This window comes from Narcine bancroftii, chromosome 5, assembly GCF_036971445.1.
Source record: "Narcine bancroftii isolate sNarBan1 chromosome 5, sNarBan1.hap1, whole genome shotgun sequence".
In the NCBI taxonomy this organism is placed as follows: domain Eukaryota; kingdom Metazoa; phylum Chordata; class Chondrichthyes; order Torpediniformes; family Narcinidae; genus Narcine; species Narcine bancroftii.
This window is the reverse complement of record NC_091473.1, coordinates 1,347,409-1,371,181: the sequence shown is the minus strand read 5'-3', so window position 1 is coordinate 1,371,181 and position 23,773 is coordinate 1,347,409. Positions and strand designations below refer to the sequence as shown.

The window sequence follows — 23,773 nt, the reverse complement described above, 5'->3', positions numbered from 1 at the left end:
AGGCGATGGTCCTCCATTCTGGAGACGTGACCCATCCAGCGCAGCTGGATCTTCAGCAGCGTAGACTCGATGCTGTCGACCTCTGCCATCTCGAGTACTTCAACATTAGGGATGAAAGCGCTCCAATGGATGTTGAGGATGGAGCGGAGACAACGCTGGTGGAAGCGTTCTAGGAGCCGTAGGTGGTGCCGGTAGAGGACCCATGATTCGGAGCCGAACAGGAGTGTGGGTATGACAACGGCTCTGTATACGCTGATCTTTGTGAGGTTTTTCAGTTGGTTGTTTTTCCAGACTCTTTTGTGTAGTCTTCCAAAGGCGCTATTTGCCTTGGCGAGTCTGTTGTCTATCTCATTGTCGATCCTTGCATCTGATGAAATGGTGCAGCCGAGATAGGTAAACTGGTTGACCGTTTTGAGTTTTGTGTGCCTGATGGAGATGTGGGGGGGCTGGTAGTCATGGTGGGGAGCTGGCTGATGGAGGACCTCAGTTTTCTTCAGGCTGACTTCCAGGCCAAACATTTTGGCAGTTTCCGCAAAGCAGGACGTCAAGCGCTGAAGAGCTGGCTCTGAATGGGCAACTAAAAACTGCCTCAGGATCTTCGTGATGCCACCATCATCACCCTTTACAAAAACAAAGGCGAGAAATCAGACTGCTCAAACTACAGGGGAATCACGCTGCTCTCCATTGCAGGCAAAATCTTCGCTAGGATTCTCCTAAATAGATTAATACCTAGTGTCGCCGAGAATATTCTCCCAGAATCACAGTGCAGCTTTCGCGCAAACAGAGGAACTACTGACATGGTCTTTGCCCTCAGACAGCTCCAAGAAAAGTGCAGAGAACAAAACAAAGGACTCTACATCACCTTTGTTGACCTCACCAAAGCCTTCGACACCGTGAGCAGGAAAGGGCTTTGGCAAATACTAGAGCGCATCGGATGTCCCCCAAAGTTCCTCAACCTGATTATCCAACTGCACGAAAACCAACAAGGTCGGGTCAGATACAGCAATGAGCTCTCTGAACCCTTCTCCATTAACAATGGCGTGAAGCAAGGCTGTGTTCTCGCACCAACCCTCTTTTCAATCTTCTTCAGCATGATGCTGAACCAAGCCATGAAAGACCCCAACAATGAAGACGCTGTTTACATCCGGTACCGCACGGATGGCAGTCTCTTCAATCTGAGGCGCCTGCAAGCTCACACCAAGACACAAGAGAAACTTGTCCGTGAACTACTCTTTGCAGACGAATTTCTTGTTTACAATGGAAGCATTTGTCTAATAGTGTTGGATTCCATTCTTTTAACTTTTGAGGCGTAACATTTAGTCTACAGTATTGTATCATACAAAACCAAGTATTTATGGTATTAATCATGGTACCTGCACATAGTTCCTTCCACGTTTCATTCTTTATTCATATATTTAAATCTTTTTTCCAACCTTCTTTGAGTTTATTTATTACAACATCATTTTTCTTGTTTTGTAATTTGCTATACATGTTTGATTATATTTTTTTATTATCACAGTGTCTGTAATTAAGTATTCATAGCCCCTACTCTCAGGTAATCTTAGACTTGTTCCCAACTTTTCTTTCATAGAAGTTCTCAACTGATAAAATGAAAATATTGTACCAAGTGATATTGAATATTTATTTTTTTTCACTGTTCAAATGTCAATAAATTATTTCCCAAAAAGCAATCTTTTATTCTTTTAATTCCTTTTCTTGCCCATTCCTTAAAAAAATGTCTATTGAAAAAGAAATTAATGAGTTTTGCGTTAATAACATTTTTGGTATTTGATCATTTATCTTTTGTTCCAGATGTATTCTCTTCCATATTTTTAGTATATGATGTAGTATTAGTAGATTGTTATGTTGCACCAGTTTCTCATCCCATTTATAGAGTAAATGTTCAGGGACCTTTTCTCCTAATTTGTATAATTCTATCTTGAGCCAAGCCAGTTTTTCTCCCATCTGATTTAATTTTTTTTTAATTGATAAATATCTTAACTGTGGTGCCCTGTAATAGTTTTTGAAATTTGGTAGCTGCAATCGTCTTTGTTTATGCCCATGTTAATTTTTCCAAAGCCACTCTTGATTTTTTTTTTACCCTTCCATGGCAACTCATTAATTTTTTTAAATTTCATAAAAAATTCCCTTTAAGGGAATTGGTAGCATTTTGAAGCCATGGAAATACATTTATCTTGATGCAATTTACTCTCCCTATTAGAGTTAGTGGTAAATCCTTCCATTTCTCGAAGTCTTCTTGTATTTACTTTATTAATGGTTGGTAATTTAATTTGTACAAATGATTTAAATTATTATCTATCCTGATACCTAGGTAACATATGATCTGTGACTGCCATTTAAAAGGGGATTCCTTTTTACATTTTGCGTAATCAACTTTGTTCACTGGTATCACTTCACTTTTATCAATATTAACCTTGTATCCTGATATCACCCCATATTCTTTCAATTTTCTATATAACCTTTTTTATTGATTTATCTAGATCCATTAAATATATTAATATCATTTGCAAATAAGCTAATTTTAAATTCTTCCGCTTTTTTATTTCCCTTTATCGTAGGTTCTTTTATCAGCTCTGCCAATGGTTCTATAGCCAAAGCAAATAGGTCGTGACCTACTTAATTTAAAGTGGTCTGAAATATCTATTGTAACTATTTTTTCCAAAGGACCATTTATACAATGCTCTAATCCAATTAATAAATTTTTCCAGTAATTTGAATTTCTGTAGTACTTTAAATAGATAGCTTTTGATAGGGTGGAATGGAGTTTTCTCTGCATTAAGAGCCACTGCCACAGTTGATAATGTTTATTTGTACTGTATGGATTAAATTAATAAATTTACAGACATCTGCCACTCTCCTATTTTTAGCAAATCTTGTCTGATCTAATGTCACTAATTTCGGTACACAATATGTTAATATATTTGCTAGCAATTTTGCAATTAATTTATAGTCTGTATTTAGTAGAGATATTGGTCTATATGAAGCTGGTGACCATGGGTCTTTTCCTGTTTTTGGAATTACTGTAATTATTGCCATTTTACATGAGTCAGGCAAATTCTGGGTTTCTTCCACCTGTTTCATTACCTCGAGGAGGGGCAGAATTAATAGATTATTGAGTACCTTATAAAATTCCATAGGAAATCCATCTTTGCCTGGCACTTTATTACTTGGTAATGTCATCAGTGTATCTGTATTTCTGTAATTGTCAGGGGGTTTTAGTAATTTATTTTGATCTTCCCGTTGTAATTGGGGTGATTCAAAGTTTGACAAAAAATCATCTATTTTGTCATTCTTCCCTGGGTCTTCGGTTTGATACAATTGCTTATAAACTTTTAAAATTTCCATTACTCTCTAATGGGTTATATGAGATCTGTTTATCCTCCCACCTTCCTTGTTGCTATGATAGTTTTGTTGCTTGTTCTGTTTTTAGTTGCCAAGCCAAAATTTTATGGGGTTTCTCTCCCAATTCATAATATCTTTGCTTTGTTTTCATAGTATTTTTCTCCACTTTGTAGGTTTACAACATATCATATTTCATTTTTTTCTGTCAATTCTCTTTTTCTCTATATCTTTCCTTCTCATTAAATCTTTCTCTATAATTACTATCTCTTTTTCCGACTGCTCTATTTCCCGATCATATATATTTTTAATCTTGATCGTATAACTAATTATTTGACCTCATTCTATCCCATAATATAAATTTGTCTGTTACAGAATTTGAATTTGTCTCAAAATATATTTTCATTTGTTGTTCTATGTATTCCTGAAAGTCTTGCCTTTTTAACAATATGGGGTTCAGCCTCCATCTATATGTTTTCAGCAGAATATCCTCTAAAGCAATTGTCAATAACAAGGGTGAGTGGTTTGATAAAAGTTTTGCCTTGTATTCGGTCTTTTGGACTCTCCCTTGAATCTGTGCCAACAACATGAACATATCAATCTTAGAATAGCTTTTGTGTCTGTTTGAATAATTCCTTTTGGATGTTATTTTCTCCCTATATCAATTATCTTCATATCATGCATTGAATTTAATGTAAATTTGGCTGTTTTATTTTCTATAATAGTCTTCCTGATTTTTATCTATTGATGGGTCAAGATTAAAATTAAAGTCTACCCCTAGTGAAATATGTCCCTGTGTGTCTCCTATCTTTAAAAATGTCCTGCATAAATTCCTGGTCATCTTCATTAGCTGCATAAATGTTCAACAAGTTCCAAGATTTTGAGTAAATCTGGCACATCATCATTACGTATTTACCAGCTGGGTCTGTTATTATTTACCTTAATTGGAAAATTCTTATGAACTAATATAGCAACTCCCCAGCTTTTGAATTGTACGATGGTGCAACTACATGGCCTACCCAATCTCTCCTCAATTTGCGATGTTCTATCTCAGTTACGGATGTCTCTTGCATAAATGCTATGTCTATTTTCTCCTTTTTAAGTAGTGTCAGTAACTTTTTTTCTCTTAATTGGATTGTGAATTCCATTAATATTAATAGTCATATATATATTCAGTGTTATTCATCTTATCTTATCCATCTATTTTCACCTCTATTCCATCTCTTCAACCCCCCCCCCATCTCCCTTCTAAAATCACACTTTAGATTGTTCTTACTCTTTACTATATGCGACGACACAACTAGTGGGAAAATAACAAAAACTATAAAAGATGAAAGAATAATATTAAAGAAAACCACATTAAATCTCCCTTTAATGAGTTGTACTTGCTACCTCGCAAGACAACCATAACTCCCTTTTCTTTGTGGGTTGTGGAATATATTGCGAATTTTAACAGATTTCGCAGTGGACAGATCCTTCCCCCTCCCCTAGAGAAATCACTATATTATTCTTAAAAATACAAGTTTTTAAAATTTTTTTCTTAAACGTCTGTAATCAAACTATTAAACATTCAAACTTATTTATATACATTATTTTAACAACCCTTTTGTTATTCTCCTTACTCCTCTTCTTGTTTTTTATTTGGGAATTGGACCGCAAAACGACGGGCTTCTTTTGGATCTGAAAACCATCTATTTTGTCCACCAGGGATAAATATCTTCAACATTGCTTCAACATAACACAAAGTTGTAACCTTTTTTTCCATAGTACAGTTTTTGTTAAGTTAAACTCCTTATGCTTCCTTAAAAGTTTGAAGCTTGTATCTGGGTAAAGAATTTTTTTTTCTCCATTGTACTCCAATGGTTCCTTGTTTTCTTTCACTCTTCTAATAGCCAGTTCCAATATTTTCTCTCTTGTTATGTATCGCAGTAGTTTTACCAGTATGGAACACTGTTTCTGCTTTGGTGCCAATGCCCTGTGGGCTCTTTCAATTTCTATTTCTTCTTGGAGTTCTTCTATTCCCAAAATCTGTATGGATCCATCTTTTTATAAATCCTTTTATATCTGCCCCTTCTATTATTACATCTGCTAAAATTCTCTAAAATGTCTATTTTCTAGGCCAATAAGTCACGTGTCCTCTTAATCTTATCTCTGTCTTCCAATTTTTCTCTCAATTCATTCACCTCCATTTCCACACCTATCACTCTGTCTTCCACTTCTTCACTTCGCTTTCTCATTTCTACCATAGCATTCTCCATTCTTTGTATTTTTACATCTGTCTCTTGCATGTTTTTTTAATAGTACTGAACTCAGCCATTATTGTTTCCATTAAAATCTTTATTTGACTGTCAAAATATTCCTATTGTAAGGTAAAACATCATGAGATGGGAATGTGTAGGGAGTTACCCTGTACAGGGCAGTAACAAGAAGGGGAGGTGTCCTTGTACTCCTGTTAGGTAAAACATCATGAGATGGGAATGTACAGGGCTGTAACAAGATGTGAATGCATCCTTGTACTTACAAGATAAGAGAGACATTGATGGATTGAGAGGCAGGAAGCTAGCAGGGAAAGGATAGCAACAGTTTTAGTCATTGGACAAGTAATGATATGATGATGTTCTAAGCACATATCCAAGGGTATAAAAAATCACCATTTTGCTGATAACGGCAGAATGCATTCTCCGACTAACATGGTTGGTCGCAAGTGTTACAATCCGGTAATAAAGAACAAAGAACCCTGATTTCGACTCAGCCTGGTGTTTGTCTCACTCATTCATGAACAAAGCAGACCTAACACTATCCACCATGTTTTTTTTAACCTTGTACATTTTCTTGTATTTATCTTCTTAATCTTCTTTCTATCGCTCCATTTCTTGGCTCAGTGTTGATCTTGCTTCTATCGTTGCCTTCCCTGTGGCTTCTCCCATTATAGAGTTAGCGTCTTGCTGTCAGCATCCGTTCCCTTCAGCAGCGTCTTTAGTATGAGTACTGTGCATGCGTGACTCCTCGCACATGCACGCTGATATTTTTTTCTGGCTCCGCAAGCCAGCATTCCAGACTGCCCCATGGGGACATCACCCCTGAGAGCCCACTTACCAGCATCACAGTTCGGGCCATCCTCTTCAGCAGAGCTCCATGTTTGTGGACTCCAGTAAGGACTTCCTCTTTTTTTCCTGGTGATTTCTTCACCTCTTCTTGTCATTGTAAACTCTTCTTTCCTTTAAGCCATCGTCAGCTTCTTCTTATACTGTTTATCTTGCAACTTTTTAATGTTTTACTTCTCGACTGTGTTTTTCTGCCTTTTCTTTTCAACTTTCTGTGTGGAGGGCGTCCTAATCTAAGTATCTCTGCAGCCTTTCATTTCCTCCTCACTATCTGCCCCACCATCTATCTTTGTATCATCTGCAAACTTGGCCACAAAACTATTTATTTATCCGAATCATTAACATGCAGCATGCTTTAGAAGGTCCTTGCAGTAAGGCATGATTGCTTCTTTGCGTAACGAGAGCAATGACTCATCTGGAAATGACCCTGCACAAATAGTTCCCATTCAGATTGTTGCCACTCACATGATAAAAATATTTGCCATCCAAAACCTCCAGCTCATACACAAATGGATTCCAGATTCCCCAGGTTGTCACATCCTTGGCAGTAGGCAAAGAGCTCCACTTGTTCACAATTCAAAATGGCCAAACTGATGCCTGCTCAATGCTGTTGAAATAGCTGTTCATAGTGGCTGAAAGAAAACAGTTGACATCATGTAAGTGACTTGTTCATCACCCTTATTCTAGGTGGGTGTTTAGGTAAGGGTCAAGTTTAACAAGTCCAAGAAGCAACAAGTCTAGGCACAGATCAGTTGTAACAAAGGTCTATTTGCTTGCAAGGAAAATTCGCCACTGTGAATCGTACTCACCCACAGAGTACATACAACATGTGCAGCAAGAGGCAACTAAACAAGCAAGAACTATAAAACAGGCTAGATATAATGTAGAGGAAAACCCAGCCACAGTACTGTGATAGAATGTGTTTTATATTGTATATTGATGTGATTTTGGGAGATAAAATGTGGCAGGTTTTTTTTTTAGTGTAGGTCACATACAGACACTTCAAAACAGATCTCATTTAAAATACTGGAGCTCTGCTCAAGCTAGACTTTCTGGCTCGAAGGACTTTGCAAAAGCTTTGGGGAGTGCCCAAGGGACTTCACTAATGGATTGTTGTTTAGAAAAGCAACAGATAAAAGAACTCGGAGGAGTAGGTCTGGAGCTGCAGGCTCTCTGGGAGTGCTGCTTGATGTTCTAAGAGGGTCATGTGATTTTTGCAAGCAGAGAGGAAAAAAAAATAGACTTTCTCTATGAGAGAGAGTTCAGTTCTGCAGTGCTGCAGTCAGTAGCAGCAACTGGGACTGGAACAGGACCAGCTGGCAAGCTTGTGGAATCCCCCATTTTGAAGATTGATTGTGAGTACTTAGTTCAGCCTGGTCAAAGTCCTTGTGGTCATTATAAGAGGAGATGGCTGGCTGTATAATGTTTCACTTGAAATAAGAAAAACAAAAAGGAACTCTGTGGTGACCTGAAAGAAAGAGGTTATCATCTGGAAAACCCTGATGGGACAAGTTTCTTTGGCAAGACACTGACGTGGCTGATTAAAAGGGATCAATTTGTGTCCAGGAACAACAAATCTCTCTCTGAAAACCAACAAGAACCTTCCTGAGCAGTAACCATTTACCTTACAAGTCTGGTGAACTTCATAAATGTTAAATTCTGGGCACAATATAAGAATTGCCTCCAACCAGTGAACTTGGAGGAATGAGAAGTGAGATTGGACTGTGAATTAAAGAACTTTTCCAAACTTGCACACGCATTAAATACACATGCACTTAGAACTAGAAGGGGGTTAAGTTAGGTTAATTAAGTTGATAGTAATAAATTAGAATTTGATCCTGTTTTCAGGTTTAAAGATAATTAAACTTTTGTTTAAGTAACCATTGGTGAATATCTATTGCTGCTGGGTTTTGGGGTCCTCTGGGCTTGTAACAGTACTCACCATCCCTTGACATGGTGCAGGTATGGCACTAAGATTAATTAAGAAACACAATATAATGATGGTTTGTTCATGTACATCGCGAAAACCCCACTCCCTTGATATCAATTCTCTGGTGTCATCTCTGCCTCGTGACCTGGAGTGGAACTCATTCCTCAGGGAGAAGAGACCCAGCTGCTCCACGTGTCGAGCTTTACATCCCCTTGCTGGTCAGTGGGGCCAGCCCAGGTGATTAGCAGTCAGTGGTGACGAGTGGGGTCTTTTGAAGAGGCCAATTACAAAGTCAGTGTTCAGCATGGGTGGTCTTGAGCTTGATTGACAGATGTGGCTTCGGATCAGATTCCTGCCGGAAAGGTCACATGACCCTCCACACTACAGGGGGCCTGTATCACAGCATTTTAACCTGAATGCCACCGGGGAATCTGGGCAAAATTTGTTTGAAGAACTTGGTGGGTTTCATATTTCTATGTGTACATTTTATTTAGCTTGGATTTTGCTGAGCAATCATTAATCTGGTTGATATCAACCAGCTAACATCTGTGTTAAAATATCTCTGACTGGAAGGGCCTATTATCTATAAAAATTATAAAAAGCTATTAAAAACAATAGGAATCGAAGGATACTGGGTATTTTTGAGCTATCTATGGTAAATTGTCAGCTAAATACAAGTTAATAGTGACTGATTTTATTTAAATTTATTCATTTGAAGCAGGGGTCGGTAAACTTTTTAAACCATCACCCTTTTCATGGAATCCTTGATCTCTCATCGACCCCCCCCCCACATGTAAAATAAATAAATGGTATCAATGATCAATTTCTCTATAGCCTAGACATTTATCGACCCCCTTGGATAGTCCAATTGACCCCCAGGTGTCAATATAGACCACTTTGCTGACCCCAGATTTAAAGCCTACTGTTTTAACTGTACAAAGTGCATTTGCTCTGGGTCCTTTCCCTGAACACATGCCTGTTATGAAACAGTCTGGTGTTAAATACCATCTGCTCTTTATTTAGCCCTCTCAATAGCAATAACGATCAGCAGCAGGCTAAGGACATTGGACATGTTCGTCAGTGAGAGGACCTCCAGTCACTTGGCCATCACCATACAGAACAGGGTTAAAATATATCCAGTATATTTCTCTGAAGCATTTGTTGTGCTAAAAGCTTGTCAACCTGCCTCTCTCTTCTCAAGCACTGGCTGACGCAGCATTTTCTGAATTATTTCCAAAATCTGCAGGAGGTTTGGTTTTGCATTATTCTTTAATTTACAATAATGCTCAGCATAAATAATTAGCAATGGGATTTTTGCCCATCTTTTAACCTTGCACCTCATCTTAACCATATAACCATTTACGGAAACAGGCCATGTTGGCCTTTCGAGTCCGCACCGGTTCACTGATTTTGTGCGCTCTCTTCAGGCAGTGGTGATTTTAAGTGTAGTGTATCTGAGAATTTTAACATCTATCCGTAGGTACTCTGTACTTTGGATGTGAAATCTCATATTAAAATATTCAAAATGGGAGAAGCCAGTGAGTGGCCGTGGACAATAGCTTCTCAGACTGGAGGCCTGTGACTAGTGGTGTGCTGTAGGGATCGGTGCTGGGAATAGCGTAGCTTGTCATCTAGATCCACAATCTGGACAACAATGTGGTGATTGGATCAGCAAGTTTACAAGATAGGTAAGTTGTAGGCACAGGCACAAATTGCTCAGTTGAAAGGGCAAATGACCGACACTGCCTGAACGGCTGACATTTTCTGCTTTTACTTTTATCATCAGATTCAGACTTATTGTCGGAATACATAAAACCCAGAGATACTTTTTCTTGCGGGCAAGGCGGAATTACCACTTTTTAAAATTATGCAAAAAAAACTGCACAATGTACACAAATAAAAGAAATGAAAGCAGAAAGAAATGTAAACAAACGGACTGCAGTACAGAGAGAATTTTTAAAAAATCCATGTAGTGCAAAAGTAAGAGTCCTTAATGGAATTTATTGCTGAGGAGTCTAATAGTGGAGGGTAGCAGCTGTTCTGAACCTGGTGATGCAAGTCTTTGTAGCACCTATACCTCTTTCCTGACGGCAGCAGCGGGAACCGAGCGTGTGCCGGGTGGTGTGGATCCTTGATAATTGCTGCTGCTCTCTGACGGCAGTGTTTCCTGCAGATGTTCTCGACAGGGAGGGTTTTGCCTGTGATGTCCTGGGCTGCATCCACTACCTTTTGCAGGGCTTTACACTCTGGGGTATTGGTGTTCCCATATCAGACCGTGATGGAGCCGGTCAGCACATTTTCCACTACGCATCTGTAGAAATTTACCAGGGTTTCTGGTGTCATACCAAACTCCTGAGGAAGTAGAGACGCTGACGTGCTTTTTTCACGATGCTGTAAGTGTGTTGGGTTCAGGAGAGATCCTCCGAGAGAGTGACTCCCAAGAATTTAAATTTGCTCACCCTCTCCTCCTCTGATCCCCAATGATCACTGGATTGTATATGGTGGATGATGTTATTGCCATGCTGAGCCACACACTTGTAGGTGTAAAGCCCTGTCGCGCTCTGGCACCATGAGATTGATGGAGATTTGTATCATTCTTGACACCCTTTGAAGATCTGAATCAGAAGTATTTGCCCCTGCTCTCATAGGGAAGAAAGCAGGTGCATTTTTATGGTCCCTTCACTATTTGATGATACCTCAAAGGAGTGCTTTTGAATTTTGTAAATAATGGTATTACAAATCAATTATTACAGTGGGAAATGTAAGCAGTTCACTTGCTTTTTCTGCATTGTGTGGGGGATAATTGGTTTGGACAACAGAATAGTTGCATGTGGTATTTTATTGCTCATGTCCAAGGATTTATTGAGTTAGGATCTGTGTTCCTCAGTGCCAAATCCCCAGAGTTGTATCCTCTGGATATGCTGTTTAACACTGATTAACCAATAACTTTGATGGAAATAGATAGCATGTCACAGTTTAAATATATCCTTTTCCCTCTCCTCTCTCCAATCTAAGCTCTCTGCATTCTGTTTGATGGGATCGTGTTGAGCTGTCCTTTTACCTGGATAGCAACACTTTACATTTCAGAATGAGTTCCAGGAAAATGAAGTTTGAGGTGTCAGAAAGACTTATGGTGGACATCTTCACATTATAATGCATTCCTTTATTTGCACTAAAAGTAAGTTGAATTAAACAGTGCATCTAATTTATAAGTAATGCTCTAACTTGAGAATGTAATCAAAACATTTGAATGTTTGTGTGGAAGAAACCGCAAGTGATTCCAACCGTTATTTTGGATAACCTTGCTACAGGATTGCCATCAATTTTATTTTGTTTAAACAGGATTGTTCAGCAGCACAGAGAGTGAAAGGACAGTAATTAAACAAGATTTCTTTTTTGTAGCACAAGTACAAAGGGAGCTATAGGGTACATGTCTAAAGCTCTGCAGAGGACAACACTATCCCCAAATAGAAGTGTTGGGTAATGCCCTTTCAAGTGAAGCTTTGTGACCCTGTAAAAATTGATTTTCTACACACTATTTGTAATAACTATCTTCCATCTATTGTGTAGTTCTGCAAAAACTACCCTGATATTATTGGAAGAATTTACTATAGTTGCTGTGGTAAATTAGACCTTAGCTCTGGCAAAAAGAGTAAATTGGAAACAGATGTTCAGGGTGAAAGCACAGAACCAATGTGGAGGAAGTTTAGAGACCACTTGTGCTGGGTTCAGGATAGGTTGTCCCACTGGGACAGGGAAAAGATGGTAGGAAAAGGGAACCACGGCTGATGAAACAGATGAGTCAAGAGGAAGAAGGGAGCATACATTAGATATAGGAAGCTGGAAACAGGAAGGGCTCGTGAGAATGATATGGTAGCCAGGAAGGAGCTGAAGAAATAAGTAAGAGCTTGAAGGGGACATGAGAAGGCCTTGGCATGTAGGATTAAGGAGAACCCCAAGGTGTTCTATGCGTCTGAAGAACAGAAGGATGATGAGAATGAAGGTGGGGCCACTGCGCCTGGAGACGGAGGAGGTTGGGGAAGTCCTAAATGAATATTTTGCGTCAGTATACCCCTGTTTTACTCCAAAGAAAAGACCTTGAATAGGGGGAGGTTGGAATAGAATAGGTTTGTGTGCTGGACAATGTGGAGATAGAGGAAGAGGACGTGTTGGATCTTCTTAAAATCATTGGTTGATAAGTCCCTGGGCCAGACACTATTTACCCCAGCTTGCTGTTGGAAGTGAGGGAAGAGATGACTGGAGTCCACTTTGGCCATAGGGGAGGTGCCAGAGGATTGGAGAATGACAAATGTAGTCCCCTTGTTTAAAAAAGGTAATGGGGAGAATCCTGGGAATTATAGACTGGCGAATCTTCTGCCAGTGGTGTGCAGACTATTGGAGAGGATTCTTAAGAATAGGATCTAGGAACATTTGGAGAAGTAGTTTACTCAAGGATAGTCAGCACGGCTTTGTGAAGGGAAGATCGTGCCTCACTGGTCTAATTGAGTTTTTTGAGGAGGTAACAAAATAAATTGATGAGGTTAGGGCAGTAGATGTGGTTTAATTGGATTTTAGTAAGGCATTTGACAAGTTCCCCCATGAGACTCGTTCAGAAAGTCATGAGGCATAGAATGTATGGAACCTTGGCTGTGTGGATAAAAAATAGGCTTGCAGGTAGAAAGCAGAGAGTAATAGAAGAAGGTAAGTGTCTGGAGGACAGTGACTAGTGGAGTGCCACAGGGATCTGGAACCCCTGCTCTTTGTGATTTTTATAAATGACCTGGATGAAGAGGTGAAAGAATGGATCAGTAAGTTTGTGGCTGATACAAAGGTTGGAGGAGTTGTGGATGAAGCTGAAGGTTATCTGAAGTTACAAGAGGATACAGGCAGAATCTAGAGTGGGGCAGAGAAGTGGCAGATGGAGTTCAATCCAGATAAGTGTGAGGTGATGCATTTTGGAAACCAGAAGACTGAGTACAGGGTTAATGGTCGGTTACTCAAGAGTGTGGATGAACAGAGGGACCTTGGGGTCCAAATCAATACATCCCTCAAGGTCGCTGCACAGGTTGATAGGATAGTTAAGACAGCCAATGGGATGCTGGGCTTCATTAATAAGGGTATTGAATTCAAGAGTGGAGAGGTTATGTTGCAACTCTACAAATCTCTGGTGAGTGTTGTGTTCCGTTCTCATCACCTCATTATAGGAAGAATGTGGAAGCTATGGAGAGCCTGTAGAAGAGATTTACCAGGATGTTACTGGATTTGGAAAATAAATTTTATGAGGCAAGGTTGGGAAAGTTGGGACTTTTCACTTTGGAATGTAGAAGGATTAGAGGAGACAATAGAGGTCTACAAGATTGCGAGGCATAGAGAGCTTGGACAACCAGTGCCTTTTTTCCCCAAGGCAGGAATAGCAAACACCAGAGATCACAAGGACAAAGTGAAGGGAGGGAAGTTTAGGGGAGGCATCAGGGGTAAGTTTTTTTTTATATAAACACAGAGTTGTGGATGTCGGGAATGCTTTGCCAGAGGTGGTGGTGGAGGCTGAAACATTGGGGGCATTGAAACTCTTGGACAGGCTCATGGATGGGTTACAGGGTAGGGAGAGTTTAGTTCTTTTTTTTAAAGGAATATATGGGTCGGCACAACATCAAAGGTCCAAGGGCCTGTATGTGCTGTTGTGTTCCATGATCTTAAAAGCATAAAAGGGAGCCCAAGCTCAAAAGAGCTGTGATAAAATTCTAATTATGGGCTGAATTTTCCATTTAACTAACCTTTTTATTCCTTAATTAACAATTTTAATTCCAATCACTTCACCAAAATTTAATTAGTATTTGAAATTTGCTGCTGGTTACAGCATTAGCCTGAAGAGTGGACTGGAACAAGTAGCAACACAGCCAAAATATTAATACATTGCTTGCCGTCAACGAACATGACTTTAGTGGCAGGGAACATTGACAGTTGTTGATTAAATCATAACCTGATATGTAGGTAGAAGTATTTTTGCTCATATTTCTTCTATTTATTCTTCTATCAGTGTACGTGCATGGCTGGCAAGGCCAGTATTCAGTGCCCTTGAGAAGGCAATGGTAAATTACCTTTGTGAAAATTGCTCTGACCATTGTTGTGTAGTCTGACCCTGTTGGGCAGAGGGTTCCACAACGTAGACACAACAATGAAGAATGTGATGTATAGTAGAAGTTAATCCGACTGGGGAATGTGGAGATGATGTTCCTGTGTACCTGTGCCGTTGGCTGCCTTGGTCATGGGAGGCCCTGGGTTTGGAAGGTGATGTCAGAGCACCAAATAACTATGGGGTATTTAGTAGATGCTGCACACTGGATCCACTCTGCTTCTGTGGCAGAGGGAATGAATGTTTGGATGCCAGTCAGGCTTTAGGGTGCCAACAGAAGTGTCACCCCCCCCCCACCCCCCTCCCCGAGTGGATATGCAGCCTCTAATCCTCCCTTGTAACCATGAAAATTGTGTTTGATCTATGGTGACCCACCAGATGTTGTTGGTAAGGAACGTTGTGATGATAATGTCACTAAAAATCAAGGATGGCCACATCCCTGGTTGGAGATGGTCATTACCTGGCACTTCTGAAATATACCCACCACTTTTCAGTCAATCCCTGAATATTGTCTCGGTCTTGTGAATGAGGGAATGGATTGCTTTATTTCCTGCAGAGATGTTAATGTATTTGTACATTGTGCACTCATTAGCTGACATCCTCATTTCTGACCTTATTTATAGAGGAAAGATGTTGATGAAGCACCTGTAGATGGTTGGGATAAAATACTGCACCAAGGAAATGCTGCAGTGATGTCCTGCAGTTGTTTATGGTCTCCAACCATCACAGTCATTGGATTATTTTCTCTTTGATGGCCCTCACTCAATTTTGCCAGGACTTCTTAACGCCTCACTTAGTCAAATGCTACCTTGATGCCAAGGGCAGTTACTCTCACCTCCTTTCTGGAATTTAGTTCTTTGAACTATGGTTTTGAAGATGTCACAACCTGGAGAATCCTATCAAGGCATTAGTGAGCATTGTGATGCCACTTGACTTTTGATGATATCTTCCTTCAGCTGATGATTGAGAGCAAACTGAATTGGTGGTGTGACAAGAGATATATAGATATTATTTTGGGAGATGAATTGGGAAAGGTTTGTTAGAGAAGGTCACATACAAACACTTTAAAACATCTTATTTGAAATACCAGAGCTCTGCCCAATGCTAGGCATATCAGGGCGTTTGAAGAGGGCTCAAGAGACTTCACCAATGGATTTTTGTTTACAAAAGGCAACAGATGAAAGAGTTTGTTGGAGCTGCATATTGTCTGGAAGAGAACTTGCTGTTGTAAGAGAATTATGTGGTCTTCCGAGCAGAGGGAGTCAAACCGGCTTTCTCTCTCTGAGAGAGAGAGACAGAGATCACTTGTACAGTGTCACAGACAGCAGCTGGGACTGGAACAGTGCAAGCTTGTAGAATGCCCCATTTTGGAGGACGGCCTGATCAAAGCCCTTGTGGTTCATGCAAGAGGATATCTAATGTTTCACTTGGAATAAGAGAAACAAAAAGGAACTGTGGTGACCTGAAAGAAAGAGATTATCATTTAGAGAACCCTGAAGGGGCAAGTTTCATCACCAAGACATGGAAATGGCTGGTGGAAGTACATCAGTTGTGGATGTCCTGAAACAACAAATCTCTCTCAAGACCAACAAGAACCTTCCCGAGCGGTAACCATTTACCTTTCAAACACCAAAGCCTGGTGAATTTTATACATGTTAAATTCTGTGCACAGTATAAGAATTGCCTGTAATCACTGAACTTGGAAGAATGAGAAGTGAGATTGGACTGTGAACCAAAGAACTTTTCTGAACTTACACACCCATTACATACATGTGCGCTTAGAATTAGAAAGGGGTTCAGTAAGTCAATAGAGATAAGTTTGATTCTATTTTCATGTTTAAAGATAATTAAAATCAACTTTTGTTTAAGTAACCATTTGTCTTGGTGAATATCTATTGCTGCTGGGTTTTGGGGTCCTCTGGGCTGGTAACAGTGGTAATTAGCAGTTAATTAATAAAAGAACTGGAATAATTTGGCACAGTTATTTCTGGAATGCAACTCCTCAGTAGCACCACTAGGATGTTTCCCGGTCCCATTACCTTTGTATATTTAGTGTTCTGACATTTCTTTATATTACCTGGAATGGGTCAAATTAGATAGAGGGTTGGTTCTTTGATGATGGGGATTTCCGAATGATGTCAAGGTAGATCATCTGTTCAGCGTGTCTGGCTGAACATGTTCACAAATTCTTTATCCTCGGCTCTCACATGGAGCTCCACCAACAGTGAGGATGGAGATCTTCTTGGTGCTTCCTCCCCTTGTTAACTATTCAACTGTATCCTGCCATTCATAATTGGAGGTGCTAGGGCTGTCAATCTTCAGTCTGATCTATTGATTGTGGGATAACGGATCTCAAATCTGTGTTGCTTGTCATGCATGGAATTCCATATTGTGCCCAATTAACTGATGCCTGATCATTTTTGGTTTTGCCTTGTGCTGCCCCAAGCAAGTCCTTTTGTAGACCTCATTAAATCAAGGTCAATCCCTGACTTGCTAGTGAAGGTAAAGTGATGGATATGTCAGACCATGAGATCACTGACTGTACATGGCTGAACTGAAGGCCCACAGGACCTCATGGATGCTGAGTTTAGAGCTGCCAGATCTGCTCTGGGTCTATCCCATGTAGCACAGTTGTAGTGCCACACACCACACCATGGAGAATGCATTTGGTATGAAGTCTCCACGGGGACTGCAGTGATCGCCTACACTAATGCTGTCATGGGTAGATTGACAGGGATAAGGTCAAGTAGGTTTGTCCCTTATGCCAGTTAGCTTTTCTCCTGTCGCTGACTTAGTCCAACAGAATTTTCCATCAGGATGGCCAGCTTCCTCATTGCTGATGCTACCAAGCCATTTTTGGTGATGGTCTATGAGAACCTACTGTGGCTTGGATACATTTGGAACTTTTTCCATGATCTGCTCAACACTGAGGACCACTGATTCATCACCAAAAAAAAGACGGTAGATGGTAATCAGGAAGATGTTTCCTCAATTTTGGGGAGAGAATTGATCCCACTTGATATTTCTCATCAGCCTTTACTGTGGAGAAGTTCGTGGAAACTAAGCAATTGAGGCAAATGAATTGTGATGTTGTTGATCCCATTAGAAGTACTAGGGAGGAGGCTTTGGCAGCCTCGGAGTGGACAAATCCCCAATGTCTAGCCAAGTGGGAAGCAGGGGAAGAAATTGCAGAGGCCCTTGCAGAGATATTTGCCCTTGGGTGAAATGCCAGAAAACCAGATGTTGACTAATGTTATGCCGCTGTTTAAAAAGTGAAACAAAGACAAGCCAGGGAACTGCAGGCTAGCAACCCTGATATCACTCATTGGAAAATTGCTGGAAGTGATTCTGATGGACTGGACTGATCAGGATTTGGACAGACAGGGAATGATTGAAGGAAACTCATATCTCAGTGGTTAGAACACTGGTCTTGTAAATGAGGGATTGCAAGTTCATTCCTTGCTGGGGCCTCATTTGTGTGAGGGGTGCTGGACAAAGTAGTGACTGTCTTCCTTACTGTAGACAAAGTTAAAGAATTTCATGTGTGTTACATTCTAAATGTAGTATTACATGACAATAATGGAACTTTTGTTAGCGTGGCTTTGTGTGCGGGCAATCGCATCTCATGAATCTAACTTTAATTTGAAGAGGTGACAAGAATATTGAAGGCAGAGCAGTGGATCTTCTAGATGTGGACTTTAGCAAGGCTTTTGACAAGATCCTGGATGGCAGGTTAGTCTGGAAAGTTAGATCACATGAGATCCAAGGTGAACATAGCAGTTGGATTCAAAAATGGTTTGGTGGAAGGAGTCAGAAGGTAATGAAGATGCCTTTTTGATTGAAGGGCTGTGGCCAGTGGTGTGCTCTAGGGCCTAGTATTGGATCCATTGTTATTTATGATCTTCAACAATCTGGATGACAATGTAGTTAATATAATTAATTAATACATTTTCAGCTGACACCAACATTGGTGGTGTAGTGGACAGTGAGGAAGGATATCATAGTTTACATCAAGATCTAGATCAGTTGCTAAGGAGTGACAAATGGAATTTAACTCTGACAAGTGTGAGGTGTAACTCTGTTCTACACCACTATCAGGACCCTTGATAGTGTTGTAGGACAGAGGTACCAAGGGATGCAGGCACAAAGTTCCACAAAAATGACGACGGGGTGGTGAAGATGGTGTTTCACATGCTTGCCTTCATTGGATGAGGTATCGAATACAAGAGTTTGATCTTGTGACACAGTTGTGAGTCCACTCTTAGGTGTATTGTGCACAGTTCTAGTCAGCCAGCTAGAGAAAGGACATCAAAATGTTGGACGTTCTGCAAAGGAGATCCTTTTGGGTGATACAGGGTCTGAAGGGCTTGAGTTCTGGGGAGATGCTGGCCTTTATTCCCTGAAGCATAGGAAGCTGAGGGATGATTTTCCAAGGGTACATAAAATGATGAGGGGCATGGATAAAGTGATAAATTTTTCCCCAGGGAAAGATGATTTGATGTCTTGAAGGCATGAGATTTAAGAGGGACCTGAGAGGCCAGTTTGTCACCCAGAGGTAGTCCATATTTGGAATGAATTGCCAGAGGAAGATCTAGAAGTGGATACAATTACAATGCTGAAAAGATTAGATAGGAAGAGGTTAGAAGGAAGTGGATCAAATGGGATGAATCCAGAATTCCAACTTGGGTGGCATGGAGGAGTTGGGCTGCAAGGCCTGTGCTGTATGAATCTTCCTCTTTCAACAAAGTAGAACAGTGTTTTATCTGGTGTCCTGCCTAATATTTCTCATCTCTTAACCAATATTTAAAACAGATAATTTGGTCATTAACAAATTCCTCTTTGTGAGGCATTCCTGTGACCAAAATGGCTGACGGGTTTCCTGAAATAGCTTCCACATTGAAAAGAGCTCTTAAAATAGAGTGCTTGGCATGTCCAAAAATTCATTACATGCCTGTGTAAGTGCTAAGTTGCAGTTGGCCTCCTGAAAATGATAACTTAGAAAAACTCTTCGATTTGGCATTTTAGCTTTGAAGCCAATTGTCAAGTATCTTAATTTGCAATGGATTAAGTTACAAATAAACTTGGGCTTTTGATACTTAAAGAACATTTAGGTCTATGTGTATGTTTACATATATAAAATTCAAATTACATTAGAAATACTTACTCAAAGATGTTAAGAGTATCATTCATGATTGTACAACTGCCACGGAGTGGTGTTCTGCCAGGCTTTTATTTTTACATCGGGATATTGTAAATATTTCCCCTCCTTGAATTCAGAAGGGTAGTTTATATAAAAATATTGTTGCATAGTCTTGGAGATAGAAAGAAATAAATCAGAATGATTCTGAAATTGGAATCATCAGTTGTAGTGCCACACACCACACCATGGTGGTAATGATTGCTCAACTTAACCTACTCTCCAAATCGGTGTTTATTTTAAAATCTTGTTAAATGGTATCGCCTATTGCTTGTATGAAATTTTGTTTATTAAATACCACCAATATAACCATGTACATAGTGATTTAGATCCAATTATGTAAATTCAAAGTGCCCCTTTTGAAACCTCACCAGATTATCTTCAAAGTTCAAATTTATTGTTAGACGACGTAAATGAATGACGTAGCATACAACCTTGAGGTTAACGATACTCAAGAAAAGCGATACGTAGGGAAGGTGAAGGAGGTCAGGATATGAAGACATTTTTAGAAAGTTGGATACCACAAGTGCTGGGAATGGAAGAATTTAAAGGAGACATTGAAATTGAAAGAGCGCATAGATCTTTAAGATCAAAACCACGGGCCAATATTGGTTAATTTCTTTTGCTGTGAGGTGAGAGAGCAAGTTCTGGAACTAACAGCAAAGCAAGCGAGGGCAAGGCAAGCCCCAATGATCTACAATGGAAACAAGATCTTCTTTTATCTGGATACAAGTTTTCAACTGTTGAAAAAGAAAAAGGAATTTAATGTAGTTTAAAAAATTTTGTGGAAAAGGTATATGCAATTGTTTTGTGATATCCTGCTGTGTTTAAAAAAAAAAAAAATTCTTGATGATCAGCATAAATTTTTTTTGGGATCCTTTTTCAGCTTTTGCTGAATCTTTGCCTGTTAAGATGGGAAGTAAGGGGTAACGTACCTACGACTGACATCAGGCTCACTGACCTATAATTTCCAGGGTTACACTTGAAGCCTTTTTTTAAACAACAGAACAACGTGAGCTACCCTCCAATCCTCTGGCACCTCACCTGTGGCTAAGGACATTTTAAATAGTTCTGCCAGAGCCCCTTCAATCTCTACAATGGTCCAAGGGAATATAATTTCAGGCCCTGGGGATTTATCCACCCTTACTTGCTTTAAGATAGCAAGCACCTCCTCTTCTTTAATCTGTATAGATTCCATGACCTCACTGCTGGTTTGCCTTACTTCCCACAACTCCGCATCTGTTTCCTGAATGAATACTGATGAAAAAGACATTTAAGATCTCCCCCATCTTTCTTGGCTCCATACAAAGCCGACCACTCTGATCTTCAAGGGGACCAATGTTGTCCCTTACTAACCTTTTGCTCTTTCTTCTCTGTTGCCTCCTCCTGACCAGTGAGGAGATTTGTCCAGGATAGGAACTTGGAGCACACTATTCTCTCCACTACTGAGTAGTGGAGGGTGGTTGTTCCAGGTCCACTGTCATCTCCTATGTCTTGTCCATGATGAGACTCAGGTTCTTATTCTCGCACCGAGTCACGAGATTTTCGATCTCTTCTCTGTAGTGCGACTCATCGTTGTTGCTGATGAGGCAGACGATTGTCGTGTCATCTGCAAACTGGATGACGCTATTGGAGCTGGATCTGGAAGTCGTAAGTCAGTAGCGTGTACAGGAATAAGCTGAGCACACAGCCCTGAGGTGCGCCAGTGCTCAACATGACGGTGCTTAATATTTTGCTACCAACCCAGACAGACTGTGGTCTTTCCATTAGGAAGTCCAGGATCCAGTTACAGAGTGGAGTGTTGAGTCCCAGCGAGGACAGCTTCTCCACCAGCCTCTGAGGAATGATTGTATGAAATACCGAGCTGAAGGCAATGAATGGCAGCCTGGTGTATGAGTAGTCATTTTCCAGGTGAGTCAGGACGGCGTGAAGCGACAAGGCTATAGTATCAACTGTTGAATGATTTTGTCTATCAGCAAACTTGAACAATCACTTATGAAATCCAAATTAAACTCTTTCCTCTTTCAAAACAAAATTCTCTTTGTCAAGAACTTGAAAGTGTATGAATTTCTCATATGAAATCGTGCTGTCCCTGGATAAGACCACCAACCAGTCTGTGTCAAAGCCCTTTCCATCCCCTTTCACCATCGTCAGCAGAGAACTTGAAACAGGACAGTGAAGTCTGACACACAGGGTCAGCACCAAGGGGGGCATCTGCAGGCATTTGCTTCCCTCCCCATACAGTTGCGGCCATCGCTCACCGTCAGACCCACCCCCATCCCCTCCCCTCCCGCATCACTCGCGTCTAACTTGATGGATGCTAGCAACACTCCACCCACCCCTGGCCATGTCATTAGCAGGCATCGTGTTAGTAGTGTCTAGTGACGCTTGACTCAATAAAAGCAGCACCCTCGTATCCACCGTTGGAGGGGCTGATGGTGTTAACATTCCTTGACAGGTAGGTCCCGGCATCCAATAGCAACCCCCCCACCCCACCCTCGGCTGAGTGAGTTGTTCCACTGGGCCCCTCCACCCCCCCAAGCATTAATTCTGGCACTGACCCTGCAGCATCCATTAATGGTTTCTAACTTTCTTGAAGATGGTCGCTAAGTCCCCTTGGTACCGCAAGGAGAATGGAAAATTGGAAAAGCATGAATCTTGGAATGAAATTGAGATGAAAGAAACAAAAACAAATGTCAATTCTGTTCAGCAGCTACTACAGGTAGCAAAAACTAGTTTTGATATCTCTGGTTCAGGAAGAGTGCCAGGTCAACTATGATTCCTCCCACTGTTGGCCAAAATGGCCCAAGATCTTCTATTTCTTTTTCCTCTACCTTTGACCTAAGTAGTAGAGGTTACCTAGCATGGGTAGTGTAGTTAAGCCCGCCTTAGTGAGTAACTAGGCACACACTACTGCCAGGAGATGAGGGTTGTGGAAAGGGTGCCAGCTAAAATGGGTAGAGAGATAATGTATCTGACTTTTCCCCCTCTGCTACCACCTGCTACGGTTACTGGACAGAATCCTTTTCACGAGACAAAGTTATGCCCTACCTAAAACTTTATTTTAAACCTTTCCAGGCTCAGCCCAATTCCTGGCATTTTCCCCTCACTTAATTCAGCTACTTCTGATTAACTATTGCCACTGGCAACATCCTCTTCTGCCCACCTGAGCTACTGTTTTTGCCATCCAGTATATCAATGCTGCCATTCCCTCCATACAATGGCTGCTTACGTTTACATAGTGGCTTTCACTCAGATGTCCTGCCTCCCCCAGTGCTCCACTGGAGCGTAATTGAGCAAAATTTGACACAAACCGCCTTAGGACGTGTAAATGCAGAAGTAAGTGGCAAATTTCTTGAAGGCAGAGAAGTGGCAAGACAGTGGACCAGCAAGGGGATCAGCGGCTCATGGACCCACATAGGCTGTGAGCAACTTGTAGTCGGGGGTGGGTGGGTGGGTGGGGAGGGCTCCCACATGGCCAGGAAACTGGCTAATGGGAACCAGGCAGATTGCCGATGGATCGAACAGGCGTCTGAGAGGCTGTGGGAGACTGAATGCAATTTTGCGTAATATTACATGACAATAAAGGAATCGAATCTTGGTATTTCTATATGTGAGGAAAGTACTGGCTTTTAAATACCTAATAGAAATATCTTGAATAATAAATAAGCATGTGAACTCCTGAGGAATGTCATACCCAAATAAAAAATGGAAGACAGAATAGATGAAAGAGCAAAAGAGAAAGTGCAAGAGTTGGACTTGAAGAGATGACCTGCTGAGTTTCTCCAGCACTTTTGTGCATTCCTCTGGCAGTCTGTTCAAAGTACCCACCCCTCTGCGATGGTCCCCTTTTGAACAACATGCTAACTATCATTGTCAATATTGTCAGAGTTGTCAGGGTCAATTTTTCTGAGGAAACATTGACGAAATCACAGATAAACGCCAGCTATCTTTCTGAGCCAAAGAATAGGGGATCAAAGGTTAGAATATTCCAGTAAAGTATATCCATTTTAGGGCCATAGTTTTTTAAAAAATAATAATGATTTATA

At 40.6% G+C, this 23,773-nt stretch overlaps 1 protein-coding gene across 1 annotated transcript in view; it reads left to right on the top strand.

Annotated features, from left to right (window-relative positions):
- Positions 1-11,439: 11,439 nt before the first annotated feature.
- The window catches only part of LOC138763025 (sodium-coupled neutral amino acid transporter 3-like), a 200,536-nt gene continuing 188,202 nt past the window's right edge, over positions 11,440-23,773 (top strand). The window contains exon 1 of the mRNA XM_069936542.1: positions 11,440-11,572. The gene's annotated coding sequence lies outside the window, so the exon portion shown is untranslated. The remainder of the gene's footprint in view (positions 11,573-23,773) is intronic.